Source organism: Bos taurus, chromosome 4 (genome assembly GCF_002263795.3).
Source record: "Bos taurus isolate L1 Dominette 01449 registration number 42190680 breed Hereford chromosome 4, ARS-UCD2.0, whole genome shotgun sequence".
Taxonomy (NCBI): Eukaryota; Metazoa; Chordata; class Mammalia; order Artiodactyla; family Bovidae; genus Bos; species Bos taurus.
In genome coordinates, this window is record NC_037331.1 from 12483530 (window position 1) to 12500345 (window position 16816).

At 37.6% G+C, this 16816-nt stretch overlaps 1 protein-coding gene and 1 pseudogene across 13 annotated transcripts in view; one reads left to right on the forward strand and one right to left on the reverse strand.

Annotated features, from left to right (window-relative positions):
- Positions 1–16816, forward strand: part of PPP1R9A (protein phosphatase 1 regulatory subunit 9A) — a 349347-nt gene that overhangs the window by 292649 nt on the left and 39882 nt on the right. The gene's annotated exons all lie outside the window — the stretch shown is intronic.
- LOC112446514 (uncharacterized) lies at positions 8951–9045 on the reverse strand (annotated as a pseudogene).

Consider the following 16816-nt stretch of genomic DNA (forward strand, 5'->3'; position numbering starts at 1 on the left):
ATGCAGGAGTGGGTTGCCATTTCTTTCTCCTCAGGGATCAAACCCAGGTCTCCTGCATTGCAGGCAGATTCTTTAATTACTGAGCCACCAGGGAAGGGTGGATATGAAATGAATAGATAATATGAACATTTTAAGAGATGGAGAGGGAGGTTTAAGATGGGAAAAAAGTGAATAAAATTAGAATAATTTTTCCTGATTCAGAAACCTTATGTTAAAGGTGGGACCTTACGTTCAAGGTGTGTCGTAGGGTATTTTTGGAGTAAAAGTAGGCTTTGGATGCATGAAGAACAGTTTATACTTAATTATGTAAGCATTGTGACCATTAACAGTTTTATTTTTTCTTAGAAATTAAAAACTCTATTAATGGAAAAAGATAACATTTGCAAAGTCAACAATAATGATAACAAGCAATACTTTCTAACACAATATTGTAAATCAACTATACTTCACTTAAAAAAATATTTATGGGAAACAACGCAATAGTTCTACAGGGCAGTTCTACAGGGCAGGCAGTGTTTTAAGTAACTCAGAATAATTCACTTAATTCTCACAACAACCCTAAGAATAGTATTGCTGTCATCCCATTTTACAGATCAGAAACCGTAGGTGAAGAAATTAAGCCGTCTGCCCTGGCTCACTGTGGTGGTTCAGACGGTAAAGAATCTGCCTACAATGAGAGAGACCTTAGTTCAATCCCTGGGTAGGGAAGATCCCCTGGAGGAGGGCATGGCAACCTACTCCAGTATGCTTGCCTGGAGAATCCCCATGGACAGAGGAGCCTGGTGGGCTGCAGTCCATGGGGGTCACAAAGAGTCGAACATGACTGAGTGATGAAGGATACAGCATACATGCTCAGTGAGCAGGAGAGCAGTTCTCATCCAGCTCTACAGCCCATGTTCTTAACTACGCAGCTGAACTGTACTGCTTTTTTGGAATCCGCTGCTTCTCTTAGACAACTGATGGGAACTCTGCCTTCAGAAAAGGCTGAAATCATAAGAAGTCAGAAAATCCAAAGCAATACCGTTAATAGCATTGAGGCATAACAGGAACTGGGTCACTAGTAGGTTTGTAAGTGTGATTCAAGGATCCCTTTGAATTTTGGGCATTACTACCAAATACTTGTTTTATTTCATACCCATCTACTCAGCCAGTAGACCACTGGTTAAATAACACTGAATGTTATCTTCTCCAAAGTATGAACATGGAATATTATATATAAAGCATTTTATCCTTAGTTCCTTTAGTTACTTTCTATTTCTTAACTCTAAGGAAAACTGTGCAAGAAGAAAATGACTTAAATTGCAAGAAAGCAGATTATAGGAAAGTCTTGTGCTTCGTCGTTCAGTCACGTCCGACTCTTTGTAACCCCATCTACTGTAGTGCGCCAGGTTTCTCTGTCCGTGGGGATTTTCCAGGCAAGAATACTGGACTGGGAGTTGCCATGCCCTCCTCCAGGGTATCTTCCCAACCCAGGGATCAAAGCCAGGTCTCCCGCCTAGCAGGCGGATTCTTTACCATCTAAGTCACCAGAGAAGGCACTTTCGTAATAGACTGTGGCTGGAATTAATTAGTCAATTCTGACATCTTTAAAAATACAAATATTTCTTAGCTACCTTTTAGGTTATTTAAGAATAACTTAGAGAAAATAATACCTTCCTGCTGTTTCTGCTTTCCCTTAGTCTTTTTCCACAAAATGGTTTGGCTGTTGGCATTAAGGCCCAAGATTTCTTAAAAGTAGATCTCTAAGATAGTGGTCTACATTTGAATCCTGAACTCAGTAAGTTGAAGACCTGGGACTTATGGACATGTCAGTAGAACTCTGAGCCTGCTTAGGTATTCACACAAGCCAGTTCTTTGATCATTGGCCCTATCCTTGCTTGTTGTGACCCAGTTGTTAGCTTATTGGTTTGCACTGAATCTGATTTTTCTGAATTGAATCATTTTTTGATAATTCACTCATATTTAAATAAAGTCTTTATCAAGAAGAGCAAAGGAAAGTAAAGAACTGTTAGTAGATTGACCTCTGATCATTAGGAAATGTCCCTCTTTATTTCTAGTAATTGACCTTATTATTGATTTTGATATTTGAAGGGCTATGTTATCTTTCTTTTAGTGTCTGTGAGATGTCTTTTTCCATTCTTTTATTACAAATTGTCTGTCTTTTGTAAGCAATGGATGGTTGCCTATTTTTATTAAAGTCTCGATCTTATGTTTAAATTTTTTTCTCAACTTTAGAAAGTTGCTATTTATTGATTGATAATAATAAGTTTAAATTTAACATCTTACTGTTTGTAAATCTTTGTTCTTTTTATCTACTTTCTTGCCTTCTTTTGGATTAATCAAATGGGAATTTCTTTTCTTATTTATTTTTTCCTATATTAACTTTATTCTTTTTTTGTGTGAATACCTGTAATAAAATTTAGAATATTTGCTGGAGAAGATGGATTGACTATTCATTAAGACGTTCCCATTCAACTGTTGTGGGGGTTTTGTTTGTAAATAAGTTTATTTTCATGATTCAAAACAATTTTTTGAATAATGACAAAGAATTTCTAAACATGAAAGAATCAGTGGCTATATCTTATAACCAATATTTGAAATCGAATGGACAAGTTTTATTACCAGGATTCATTTTATTAACAATAATCCATGTGTTGTTTCCATGTAAAGTCATGACTTGTTTTGTTTGAGAACAAGTCCCTACCACAGTTAAGCATAAAAAATATCTTCCATAATTGGAGTGTGACCTGCATTACTGAGTAAAGATTTCATAAATATTCTCAAAGAGTTGGAGATTTGTTTTTCTTTAAAAAGCATTCTTTCTATACAAGTGTCATTCTTAGTGAGCTTTTTATAGAGGGTTAAAGTTTATAATCCCTGGTAAATGCCGTGAGTATATCTTTTTGTATAGCTAATGTAGTATATATCTGTGTAGTTGATAGTTAGGTTGGATATGGGGTTAATACAGGTTTAAGCAGTTTAAACTAACACAGTTGTGTTCCGGAATAGAGTTCTTCCTGTATTTTCAGATGAGCAGAGTGAACACCCATTAGCTGGTCAGAATTCTCTTTATTTAAAACAAACTACTTGTTCACAAAGATAAATGTTGAATCTAGAAATACATTTTGAAGATCTTCATATACATTATCATGACCACCTGTGTCTATGTAAGAAAGACAAAGTTCATTTAATATTAGAAAGCTCATATAATTCACACATTAACTAGAAGACAAATGTATATGATCATCTTATTAGATGAAGACAAACACTAAATAAAGTTGAGCACTTATTCATGATAAAAAGTTTCTTAAACTAGAAATACATATGAACTTTCTTGTTATATGAGGGTAACAAGTCTTTGTCAGTTATCATGTTTGGTGGTGAAATGTTAAAATCAAGAAATCCCTTTAAAATGAAGACTACTTTTAACATTTCACCATAACTCTTTATTACACATCTACTCAATGTTGTCCTAGAGGTCCTATCAAGAAGTAGACAAGATAAGAGATAAGAGAGAAAAGATACAAGGAATGAAAAGAAGCAACGTTACCATTATTCACCAGTAATAAAATTAAATACATAAGAAAACCTTAAGAGTCTTCAGATCATCAGAATTACTGAGTTTAACATTCTTTTACAAGCTACCATTTATGATAGCAACAAAAAAATATAAGATATCCAGTGTGAATTTAACAGAATAAACTCGAGATCCATGAAAAGACATTCAAGAAGACCTATATGAATCAAAAGAGATAGGAAGGCTCAATATTGAAAAAATGACATTATGCCAAACTAATCTATATATTTCTATGCAGTTTCCATCAGAATTTGAACAGGTGATTTTTCGGAACTTGACAGGTTGTTTCTAAAATGTAGGTGGACAAACAACTTGTTGCCCAGAATAATCAAGATATTCCTGAAGAATACCAAGGTGAGGGAACTTGTTCTTTCAGTTGCTGAGATTCATTGTAAAGCAACAGTATTAAGACAGTGTGGTGTAATCTCAGCAACTGACAAGTAGACCAGTTCAGCAGAACAGAGTCCAGAAACAGGCTGGTCCATTCATGTTAGTTTGAGAGTAATACAAAGCAGACATGACAGTTTAGTGGGGAAAGGATGGACCAACAGATAGCTGGAAAAATTGACCACTCAAGAGAAAACTGAAATTGAATCTGATCTCATACCATTCATGAAATAGATTTCAAATGGATTAAAGTCTCGACAATGAAAGGCAGCATTTAAAACTTTTATAAGAAAATGTAGGAGAATGCTCATGTAATATCTTATTTAATACAAAAATTTCCAAATCATAAGCAAAATTTGATAAATTTGAGCACAATAATATTAAGAAAATCTGATTATGAAAAGACACTAGGAAAACTTAGAAGCCAAAAATTGAGAGAGGCTATTTATAGCCCATGTAACTAAGAAAAAAGATGGTTATTGTTATACCAATAACACAATATACTTAAAACTTACCCAATCATAAAAAAACACAACTAACATAATAGAAAAATGGACAAAACATGTAAGCAATCTGTTCACAAAAGAAGAAACTCAAAGGTTGGTGAACATAAATGTTCAACCTTATTAATAAGAATAAAATGATTGACAAAGATAAAGTTTCACGGTAATATGTGATAGCTAGTATGTAGGGGAAAAAAGGAAAACTCATACAACTATTTTGTTAAAACAATTTGAATTATCTAATAAAATGGAATACATGCAAATTTTATAGCCCAGAATGTTCACTTCTGTGTGTAAATGAGTGTTCTCCAGAAATTCTTGCTGTGTGTCAGGAGACATGTTCAAAAATGCACAGCAACATCATTCATGATAGGTACAGTTAAAAGATAATTAATCCAAACCTTTGAACATAATATTGAGCAGACAAAAAGGAAAATGATTTGAAGAATATTATATACAGTTCATTACCATGTATGTAAAGTTTAAAAAACAAGCAAAATTAATCAATATATTCTTTAGAGATACTTTTGTGGAATAACTAGGAGAAAAAAAACCAAGGATTACCACTAGAAACAGGGCATAGAGAGGGCTTCAGAAGTAGTAATTTTATTTCTTAGACTCAATAGTAGGTACGTAAGTGTCTTGTTCCCTCTCCTATCTCTATATGACTTATATAGATGGTATACTTTTTTGCTTAAATAAAATATTTTTAAATATAAAAAAATTAAGTAGCATAATTAAAAGATGAGAATGAGAAAAACCACAAAGGTTTTTTTAGGCTTAAAATAAATACTAGTTTAAGATTTTTAAGGGAAAAGAAAAAGTCAGCATCAGCCATACATTTATATTGATAAGAAAGTTCTTAGACTTTGGACTCCTCCAGAAAATCATTTTTTGCTGAGGCTGTAACCTTGTGTTGTCTTTGTCTTTTCTGCTTTTCCCCGAGTCCTCATTGTTAGCAGCTCTTTACTGATACCTGTGGATTCTAGGCCAGGCCAGACTCCTATCACCACATCTGATTTATTTCCTGATGGAGTCTGAGAGTACACTAAACATTCACTTTGAGCACTGGAATCCAGAATATTAAACAAAAGTTAAAGCCATAATTAAAGTCAGAATTCATGAAATGGCAAGATAGTAAAAGGAAAGTGCATGCTTGTTCTCCGTTATCAGGAGTGCCCTGTCCCAGAGCATGAGACGCAGAGCAGTGGAGGATTATTCCATGCTGCCGTGTTGTTTAGTTCTAAACTGAGGCAGGGGAGAATTCTCAGCGAGATTCAAGCTTTCTTTATCGTGCATATAGATATCATTTCTTGGTATACTTTCACAATTTTCATTTTTCCTGAACAAATTATTTTCAGTAACTTTTAATCCCCAGTAAGTAATTTTGACCATGAAATACTATTGATTTGCACTAATTAAAGGTTGAATATTCCCAGTAAATCACTGTGGAAAATTTTAATGAACAAGCCAAATGAGTGAGAAATCAATACTTATTGATTGTTTCCTGGCATATAATTAAAGCCAAAATCTGTTCTCTTACCCAGAAAGCAAAGCACTTAAATTGCCTGTCTAGTTTTGTGCGAGTTTTGCATCTGTCTACGTGTAATAGACTTTTGTTGCCAAATCAACAAGGCATTCAAAAGGAGGTATTGAGTTGCAAAATGGCAGCTGTCCTTGGTTCATATTTCTCACTGCATCTTCATAAGTTCACAGAAGTCACCAGACCCTTCAGTCATACTGAGGTATGTATGAGTGCTAGAAGAGAGCTAGAGATGTTTTGATAGAAAGCAAGTGATTTTTGTCAGAATGAGCTTAAGCTTAGTAATTTTCTGTTAATTTTAAGAAAAGTGAGCTGCTTCCTATTTTATTTTGGCTTTTGAGTAAAATTCAAAAGCCAGTTGAACTATAAGGTAGATTGTGATCTTCTGGAAGTAAAGACAGTTTTGACCCAAATGTGGAATATAACTCCTTTTCAAGGAACTTACACAAGATAGCTGTGTTTTGAAATGTTTCTTTTGTTTTATAATGTGGTTCGCCATGGAGTCATAGTTACATAGTTTGGAGGACGCCATATGGTTATGCTAAGGTAAGATGACTAAAAGAATAGGAAGTTAGGATGGGGGGATATAAAAGTAGAAAGTGCACAAAGTGATTTGTATATGTAGTGTGCACAGTGGGTTCCTGTGGATTATTCAGGATTTCATTTAAGGTGAAATTTATTCTATCAGCCAAGAGGTAAACAGGATCAATCATGGGATCATAACATCTAGAGAATTAAAACTCAAAAAATGAACAGCTGTTTCCAGAACTGGGACCAGAAACTTATCTTGTATGCATGGTTCTGAACAATCTGCCAACCATGTTGTTCCAATAAAGGTTCAGTGCCCTACAGTTTTTCTGTTACTGTGGGGCCCAGGCATCAGATTATAGTTGAATTCTTGTAGGTGGACATGAAGTAATGTTCCACTTCAATACTGGCCTGATTATTTATGAGAACTATAGGAAATTCCACTTATGAGAAAAGTTAGGAAACATTAGAATGTAGGTATACTAAAAATTCTGTTGCTTGTGAGGTTTTTTTTTTTTTTTTGGATGAAACAGAAGAGTTTAGGGGTACCAAAAAGTCATTCTGATTTTATTGTGGTTTTAATGTTTGATTTATTCAAGTTACATTATCAAAAACATAGTTTTTTAATTTGATTTACAAATCAATACTAAGTGATCTTTGAATATTTAGTTCCTATATACGGACTTAGCTAATTGAACATCTGCAAACATTTTAAATTGCATTTATGAATTTGTTATATTTGATTTCCTTTTTATGTACTATTATCAACTGACAATATTTTCAAGTACTTAAGAAGTTCTTATACATATCTATTATTCTTATACATACTGTAAATTTTAAGTTTTCTTAAATCTTCTATACATAACTCAGTCTTTCCTCTAGTCGAAAGATACTTTCCCATTTAGGAAGCAAACAACTCTCATCTCAGGTAACAGGTTATTCTCTACCAAGGGCATAAAATCTACCAAAGGCATTCACATCTGAATTTTATTCAGATTTTATGTAGATTTTATGTAGTATTTTATAGTATTCTTTCCATACTATAATCAAGGAAGATGTAGCATCAAATATATAATTTGGGGAGTCACCTAATTAGCATGCTTGTGATTACTCATATCTAGAGATTTTTGACAGAAAAGCTAATTTTGATACCTGTAGGAGACCCTGAGTAAGAACACAGAAGCTTGTTTATTGTCATGTCAGAGACTCTAGAATGTTAAGAAAAGGACATTTGCATAATCCACCTTCCTAGACCCAAGTTCTGCACTTGATTTCATAGTCCTACTCAGAGAAGCCTGCAGTTCCCAGACAGTTTGCCCATTTGATTTGATTTATTCAGTTCAGTATTCAGTTCAGTCGCTCAGTCGTGTCCGACTCTTTGCGACCCCATGAACTGCAGCTCACCAGGCCTCCCTGTCCATCACCAACTCCCGGAGTCCACCCAAACCCATGTCCATTGAGTTGGTGATGCCATCCAGCCATCTCATCCTCTGTTGTCCCCTTCTCCTCCTGTCCTCGATATTTCCCAGCATCAGGGTCTTTTCAATTGAGTCAGCTCTCCACATCAGGTGGCCAGAGTATTGGAGTTGCAGCTTCAACATCAGTCCCTCCAGTGAACACCCAGGACTGGTTGTATCTCCTTGCAGTCCAAGGGACTCTTCAAGAGTCTTCTCCAACACCACAGTTCAAAAGCATCAATTCTTTGGCACTCAGCTTTCTTTATAGTCCAACTCTCACATCCATACATGACGGAAAAACCATAGCCTTGACTAGACAGACCTTTGTTGGCGAAGTAACGTCTCTGCTTTTTAATGTGCTGTCCAGGTTGGTCACAACTTTCCTTCCAAGGAGCAAGCGTCTTTTAATTTCATGGCTGCTGTCACCATCCACAGTGATTTTGGAGCCCAGAAAAATAAAGTCAGCCACTGTTTCCACTGTTTCTCCATCTATTTGCCATGAAGTGATGGGATCAGATGCCATGATCTTAGTTTTCTGAATGTTGAGCTTTAAGCCAACTTTTTCACTCTCTTCTTTCACTTTCATTAGGAGGCTCTTTAGTTCTTCTTCACTTTCTGCCATAAGGGTGGTGTCATCTGCATATCTGAGGTTATTGATATTTCTCCCAGAAATCTTGATTCCAGCTTGTGCTTCCTCCAGCCCAGAGTTTCTCATGATGTACTGCAGATTTGATTTAACATTTATTCAAATTTTAGGTAATGCAGATCTTTTCTGTCAAAGTCTAAAGATAGCTGACAATGAAGGAGTCCTAAGATATTGAAATGCCTTGTCTAAATTCTGTAATTGCTTTATATTCTCAGAATCAAGCAACTTGTACAAGTGTTTCAAGTGATATATGGTGGAATTTAGGATAGCTCATACAGTTTTTTGTTGTTGTTGTTTTTCTGACTTATAGCCACTTCTTCTATGGGTAGGCTAGTCTAGTGGCATTTCTAAAGAGTCATTCCTGAGATATGAACTACAGAAATGACCCCTGAAAGTATAGTCTTAAAAGATATGGACAGCAAAATCTGGACCTCTCTCTACTCTGAGAATAGGAGTGTAGATTGACCATAAACTGAAGAAGGCTAAGTTAAATACCAGACTGCACTGGAAAATCACTACATTAAAACAAATAGCCAAATTGTGTTTCAAAGATCATATGGATAGTTTTGAGATTGCATTTGTTGATAAAGAGGTAAATAGTATTCCTCAATATTTTTCAAAGATTAGCAAATAACATATATACAACAATAAATTCAGACCTAATTAAAAATTAGGAAACAGTAATCTTTTGATTGATCTAAAAGGGTAAGAAATCAAGTCAGCCTCCTAAAATTTAATGAATACTACCTGGGGTATAAAATTTGTCAGGTTTTGGGTGGTTGTAAAGAAATCAACTATTAATAGAGTGTAGAGTAAGAGTTGCTCATGGGTGGGTTCCTAACCAAAGTGCTATCATGAGGTGAGCTGAAGTTGTATAACTTGACCTCAAATTACCATATCTGATTCAGTACATCTTCCCCTACAGCACTAAAACAGAGAAGTAGCTGGAAGGAAGCTAAAGGGTCTTCTTTAGTCCAAATCATCTGGCAGTAAAATGGCCAAGCAGGCAAACAGTCTCCATGTATGTGATGAAAGACAGCCTTCTCATGTCGGGGCAGGCTGTTGGTCACAGGGACTTTGACTGGGTATCCTGGGCTGATATCAACATCTGAGTCCTAGAACACTAGAGCTATCAGATTAGAATGAAATTAAGATGTTTCTAAAAGAAAATATACTAGATGTGTGCTCTTTCTTCTTTGCTAATTTTAATTGCATTTCATGTATAGATTTTTCTAAAATATCTAACACAAAATTTTTTTTAACATTACAAATAAGACTGAGGTACCTGTTGACCAGCCTCTTCAAATCTAATGTCTTCTTTGAAAGCAACCACCATCATCAGTATGAAGTGTATCTTTTCAGTTCACTTGCTATGCAACTATATGGACATATTTACTGTTAGAAAATGTATTTTATGTTGCTGTTTTTTAAATATTTAAAATGGATATACATGTTGTTTTGCGATTGCTTCAGTCACTTGAGTATCTTGCTAATCTTTTTTTGTATGTCAGTAAATAAAGACATTTACTAAGTGCTTATTATGTGCTCTTCCAAGCATTTATATATGTGTTAATGCATTTAGTCTTTGTTATGTTGTTATCATCATGCCTGTTTAGAAGCTGAGGATTCTGAGGGAAAGAGCAATTAGATAAATTGCCCAATTTAGTGACAGCCTCTGCTTTGGATTCAATTCAAGAAAGACTAACCCCAAGTCTCCTCTCATGGTGACTATTTCACACCGTCTCTCTAAAGTACATAAGCCCACCTCTGATACAATATGTACCAACCCAAAGCCCTATGGGCCCATCTTTTGTGAACTTGCAGTGACTTAATGATATGCAGATACTGTTTGAGTTTAAAGATGCCACCAAGTTCCTCATTAAGCTCAGCATTTTGATTGATAATAGCACAAACCAGGCAGGGTGGTGGTATAAGGTGCGAGTGTTTTTGAGCAGAGTAATCCACATAAGAACGCAGAGCAGACCCCATCGTTATGCTGCTCCAGTTCCCTCTGCTGATGTCCAGTCCTGGTCCGTGGGCAGCATTCCTTTTACGTCAAAAACATCATCAATCTAGTGGAAAACCTGAATGACTCAGACCATTACTGTAGGGAACTGGTTTCTGTATAATATGATCTACAACATCCTAATTTCACAGAACATTTTTCATAAGAGCTGCTAAAATTGTGATCAAATCCATTAAACTCTTTTAAAGGCTCCAGTGTGAATCAATACTGAAGCTAGCCTTAAAATGCAGGTATTTTGAGGTGAAGTCCCACCCACTCAAAACTGCATTATTGTCAGCTGCTTCATACCTTTTCTGTATTTTTCTGCTGTGTTTATTGATCCCTTTGTGTCTGCTCTTCTTTTGTACTTCTAGCTGCATTTGAGTCAGAGATAAGCTGTTTCAGAGTCGGAAGGGTCTGAAAGAAAGAAAAGAGAAGAAAGGAGAGGGGGGGAAAGGGAGTTTTCCTCTGATGCTAATGGCCAGGAGAACAAGAAACACTGACGAGAAAGGGCAGAGGAAGAACCCCGGGTCCTGGGCTGTGAGAGCAGCGTTGCGCCGTGCTGTTGATTGGCTCTCTGTAGAGGCTGAATGACGGTGAACATGGCCACCTAGACCCTTACACTCTGTGCTTTTCTTCGTGTGTGCTTAGTCGCTCCGTTGTGTCCAGCTCCTTACACTGAGCAGCACATAACTTGGAAATGTTGAACCAGTTGAACCATCGTCATCCACAAAACTGACAGCTAATTTTTCCATGTAAAGATTTTATTTCTTGGATAAATACACAGTCAAATAAAATCCCTCAGTTTTTTTTTTTTTAATATCCTTCTGGGAATTGGCCAAATAAGCCCTTGATGGGTATTTTTGTTTGGAACATAAAATAAGACCAAAAAGAGGTTTCAAACAAGGTGGAAGATTGCTTGTGAAGTTTACTTTCAGACTTGAGAGGGGCCTTCTAGGATGAGGCTAGGCTTCTGAGGACTGCGCTCTATCCAGTCTTCCACAGATTAAGTGTGATATGGTCAGTAGACAAGTCAGTGACCACTCAGCCTTGGTTTTCCTACCTGAAAGAGAAAGCTGGGCTAGAACCCCTGAAGTTCAAATTGTAATATTCTGATTTTCACGTGACGTGATTTTAAAAAGCTAGCTTCTGCTGGCCGTTAGATCACCCGTTAGTTCCCAGCAGCAGAAGTCTGGTACACATTTCCCTTCTCTCTCACACACGCCCTCTAATACTTCTGAGGGGGGATTATCCGTGATGTCTTTAGTAGTTGCTTCCTCTGGACATTTCTTCCAACTTCCTTCTGGCATAAGAGTTGATGAAGTGAAAGTTCTCAGCTCAATTACGGTTTTCTGGTTCTTTAAAAAAATTTTTTTATTCCTCAGGATGGAACACAAATCACTGAGTTATAATCCATTGTTGTTGTTCAGTTGCTAAGTTGTGTTTGACCTTTGCGACCCCATGGACTGCAGCACCCTGGGCTTCCCTTTCCTTCACCATCTTCTCAGAGATTGTTCAGCTTCAGATCTCTTGAGTCAATAACGTTATATAACCATCTCATACTGTCACTGCCCTTCTCCTTTTGACTTCAGTCTTTCCCAGCATCAGGGTCTTTTCTAGGGAGTTGACTTTTCACATCAGGTGGCCAAAGTATTGGAGCTTCAGCTTCAGCATCAGTCTTTCCAATGAATATTCAGGACTGATTTCCTTTAGGACTGACTGGTTGGATCTCCTTGCGGTCCAAAGGACTCTCAAGAGTCTTCTCCAGCATCACAATTCAAAGGCATCAAGTCTTCTGCGCTCTATCACTGCTATAAAGAGACCCTGAGATCTTTGTTTTCAGGCCTTCAGAAATCGTCAATTGGATGTGATGTGTGGTTGGCCACTCGGGTAATGGCTCTACAGCCCTGCTTCTCAGGCTTTAGCTAACTCTACGTCCAATAGATGTTGTTACGTGCGTGCTGTCCGGTGGGTTACACCCAGTCAGTGCTAGCTGATGATAAAACAAGCATCTGAGATTGTTATTTTGCAATTGTCCAAAACCAAACCAGGCAAATTACTGAAGAGCAATGGAGTAAGGTTCCAGGATAACCTCTGTACTCCCAACCCTGCTAATAGCAGTTTTCATGTTCCCTTACTTTATTTGTTCAGCATCGAGTGATGAGGTAGCTCCTACAGTCCTGGATGTTGTGTACTGTGCTGGGTGCTCCAGAGCTCAGGTTCTGTCATGCAAGGAATCATGCTCACAAAAGTAGAATGAGCTTCTTTCTTAGGTCTTTCTGTCACTGGGTAACCAAAGCTGTTACTAAACCAACAAAAGAAGAAATCATCTGAGAAATAATTTTTCTATAGTTTTCAACATCTTCCTTTTTTGATACGCTCCACATATGTGAAAGATTAATAATATTTCATAATAACCTGTTGGAGAAGTGAATTTCCTAGTCACATCATATGTGAATTGACAGCCGAAAACCCTGAACTCTCACTGCATTAAAATCTGATTCTAATAATTTGTTCAACATCAGCTAAGTTGGAGTGCACAGGCTAGTGGCCTAGGAGTCAAGAAACTAGAAAGGTTTGGTAGCTCATCAACTAGCTGTATGGATGAGGACAAGACAGTCAAGTTTTCTGAGCTTCAGGAGAGCAAAATATATGCTTGGCTATATATACTTGGCTACTCTTTCTGTTGGAGCTGTTGTGAGGAACAAATGAGATGGTGTATGGGCAGTGTGTGGGATTATAGAATGTGCAGTCCAAATATGAGATAGACAGATTGTAAGATGTGTGTGTATAGCAGTGTATCTGAATTATTGCATTCCTCTATGTTGTATTTCCATGTTTTATATGTAAACAAGAGCTTGTAAAGTTGATTCTCTCCCAATGATCACAACTCTTAAAGGGCAGTTACGAGTTCAGAATTTGTTAGAAGGAGGAAATTACAGTAATCAAGGGGATTTTTTTTTTCCATTGACATGTGAAAAATGAAAGGACTACTGATTAGAAAACATTTAGCTGTCTTTAAATATACCTGAATGGTCTGACTTTTCTGTTATCCACTTTTCTTTCAAATATAGGAAATGAAAAGGAAAACTTCTGTATATAGTGTTATTCAGTGGATGTATCTCTCAGGGAACAATATATTTAATTTTATTTGTTAGAACCATATGCCAAGCACCATGTTCCATAGATAAGAAAGGTACAATCTGAGATGCTTCCTTGTTTTTATAACATAATATATTTAAGCATCAGATCAGATTAGATCAGTCGCTCAGTCATGTCCGACTCTTTGCAACCCCAAGAATCACAGCACGCCAGGCCTCCCTGTCCATCACCAACTCCCGGAGTTCACTCAGACTCACATCCATCGGTCAGTGACGCCATCCAGCCATCTCATCCTCTGTCGTCCCCTTCTCCTCTTGCCCCTAGTCCCTCCCAGCATCAGAGTCTTTTCAATGAGTCAACTATTCCCATGAGGTGGCCAAAGTACTGGAGTTTCAGCTTTAGCATCATTCCTTCCAGAGAAATCTCAGGGCTGATCTCCTTCAGAATGGACTGGTTGGACCTCCTTGCAGTCCAAGGGACTCTTCAAGAGTCTTCTCCAACACCACAGTTCAAAAGCATCAGTTCTTTGGCACTCAGCCTTCTTCACAGTCCAACTCTCACATCCATACATGACCACAGGAAAAACCATAGCCTTGACTAGGTGAACCTTTGTTGGCAAAGTAATGTCTCTGCTTTTGAATATGCTATCTAGTTTGGTCATAACTTTCCTTCCAAGGAGTAAGAGTCTTTTAATTTCATGGCTGCAGTCACCATCTGCAGAGATTTTGGAGCCCAGAAAAATAAAAGTCTGACACTGTTTCCACTGTTTCCCATTTATTTCCCAAGAAGTGATGGGACTGGATGCCATGATCTTCGTTTTCTGAATGTTGAGCTTTAAGCCAACTTTTTCACTCTCCACTTTCACTTTCATCAAGAAGCTTTTTAGTTCCTCTTCACATTCTGCCATAAGGGTGGTGTCATCTGCATATCTGAGGTTATTGATATTTCTCCCGGCACTCTTGATCACAGCTTCTGTTTCTTCCAGTCCAGCGTTTCTCATGGAGTACTCTGCATATAAGTTATTTAAACAGGGTGACAATATACAGCCTTGACGTACTCCTTTTCCTATTTGGAACCAGTCTGTTGTTCCATGTCCAGTTCTACTGTTGCTTCCTGACCTGCATACAAATTTCTCAAGAGGCAGGTCAGGTGGTCTGGTATTCCCATCTCTTTCAGAATTTTCCAAAGTTTATTGTGATCCACAAGTCAAAGGCTTTGGCATAGTCAATAAAGCAGAAATAGATGTTTTTCTGGAACTCTCTTGCTTTTTCTATGATCCAGAGGATGCTGACAATTTGATCTCTGGTTCCTCTGCCTTTTCTAAAACCAGCTTGAACATCTGGAAATTCACTGTTCACATATTGCTGAAGCCTGGCTTGGAGAATTTTGAGCATTACTTTACTAGTGTGTGAGATGAGTGCAATTGTGCGGTAGTTTGAGCATTCTTTGGCATTGCCTTTATTTGGGATTGGAATGAAAACTGACCTTTTCCAGTCCTGTGGCCACTGCTGAGTTTTCCAAATTTGCTGGCATATTGAGTGTAGCACTTTCACAGCATCATCTTTCAGGATTTGGAATAGCTCAACTAGAATTCCATCACCTCCACTAGCTTTGTTCATAGTGATGCTTTCTAAGGCCCACTTGACTTCACATTCCAGGATGTCTGGCTCTAGGTGAGTGATCATACCATCATGATTATCTGGGTCGTGAAGATCTTTTTTGTACAGTTCTTCTATGTATTCTTGCCACCTCTTCTTAATATCTTCTGCTTCTGTTAGGTCCATACCATTTCTGTCCTTTATCGAGCCCATCTTTGCATGAAATGTTCCTTTGGTATCTCTGATTTTCTTGAAGAGATCTCTAGTTTTTCCCATTCTGCTGTTTTCCTCTATTTCTTTGCATTGATTGCTGAAGAAGGCTTTCTTATCTCTTCTTGCTATTCTTTGAAACTCTGCATTCAGATGTTTATATCTTTCCTTTTCTCCTTTGCTTTTTGCTTTTCTTCTTTTCACAGCTATTTGTAAGGCCTCCCCAGACAGCCATTTTGCTTTTTTGCATTTCTTTTCCATGGGGATGGTCTTGATCCCTGTCTCCTGTACAATGTCACGAACCTCATTCCATAGTTCATCAGGCACTCTATCTATCAGATCTAGGCCCGTAAATCTATTTCTCACTTCTACTGTATAATCATAAGGGATTTGATTTAAGTCATACCTGAATGGTCTAGTGGTTTTCCCTACTTTCGTCAATTTAAGTCTGAATTTGGCTTAATAATACTGTGAAAAATAATTTTATGGGGCAATGCCACTGGGAAAAATTGTTTTACTTTATTAATATTCATCAGATCAGATCAGATCAGTCGCTCAGTCATGTCTGACTCTTTGCGACCCCATGAATCGCAGCACGCCAGGCCTTCCTATCCATCACCAACTCCCGGAGTTCACTCAGATTCACGTCCATCGAGTCAGTGATGCCATCCAGCCAGCTCATCCTCTGTCATCCCCTTCTCCTCCTGCCCCCAATCCCTCCCAGCATCAGAGTCTTTTCCAATGAGTCAGCTCTTGGCATGAGGTGGCCAGTGTACTGGAGTTTCAGCTTTAGCATCATTCTTTCCAAAGGAATCCCAGGGCTGATCTCTTTCAGAATGGACTTGTTGGATCTCCTTGCAGTCTAAGGGACTCTCAAGAGTCTTCTCCAACACCACAGTTCAAAAGCATCAATTCTTCGGTGCTCAGCTTTCTTCACAGTCCAACTCTCACATCCATACATGGCCACAGGAAAAACCATAGCCTTGACTAGACAAACCTTTGTTGGCAAAGTAATGTCTCTGCTTTTGTATATGCTGTCTAGGTTGGTCATAACTCTTCTTCCAAGGAGTAAGTGTCTTTTAATTTCATGGCTGCAGTCACCATCTGTAGTGATTTTGGAGCCCAGAAAAATAAAGTCTGACACTGTTTCCACTGTTTCCCCATCTATTTCCCATGAAGTGGTGGGACCGGATGCCATGATCTTCGTTTTCTGAATGTTGAGCTTTAAGCCAACTTTAATATTTTCTGCAACTCAGTTAT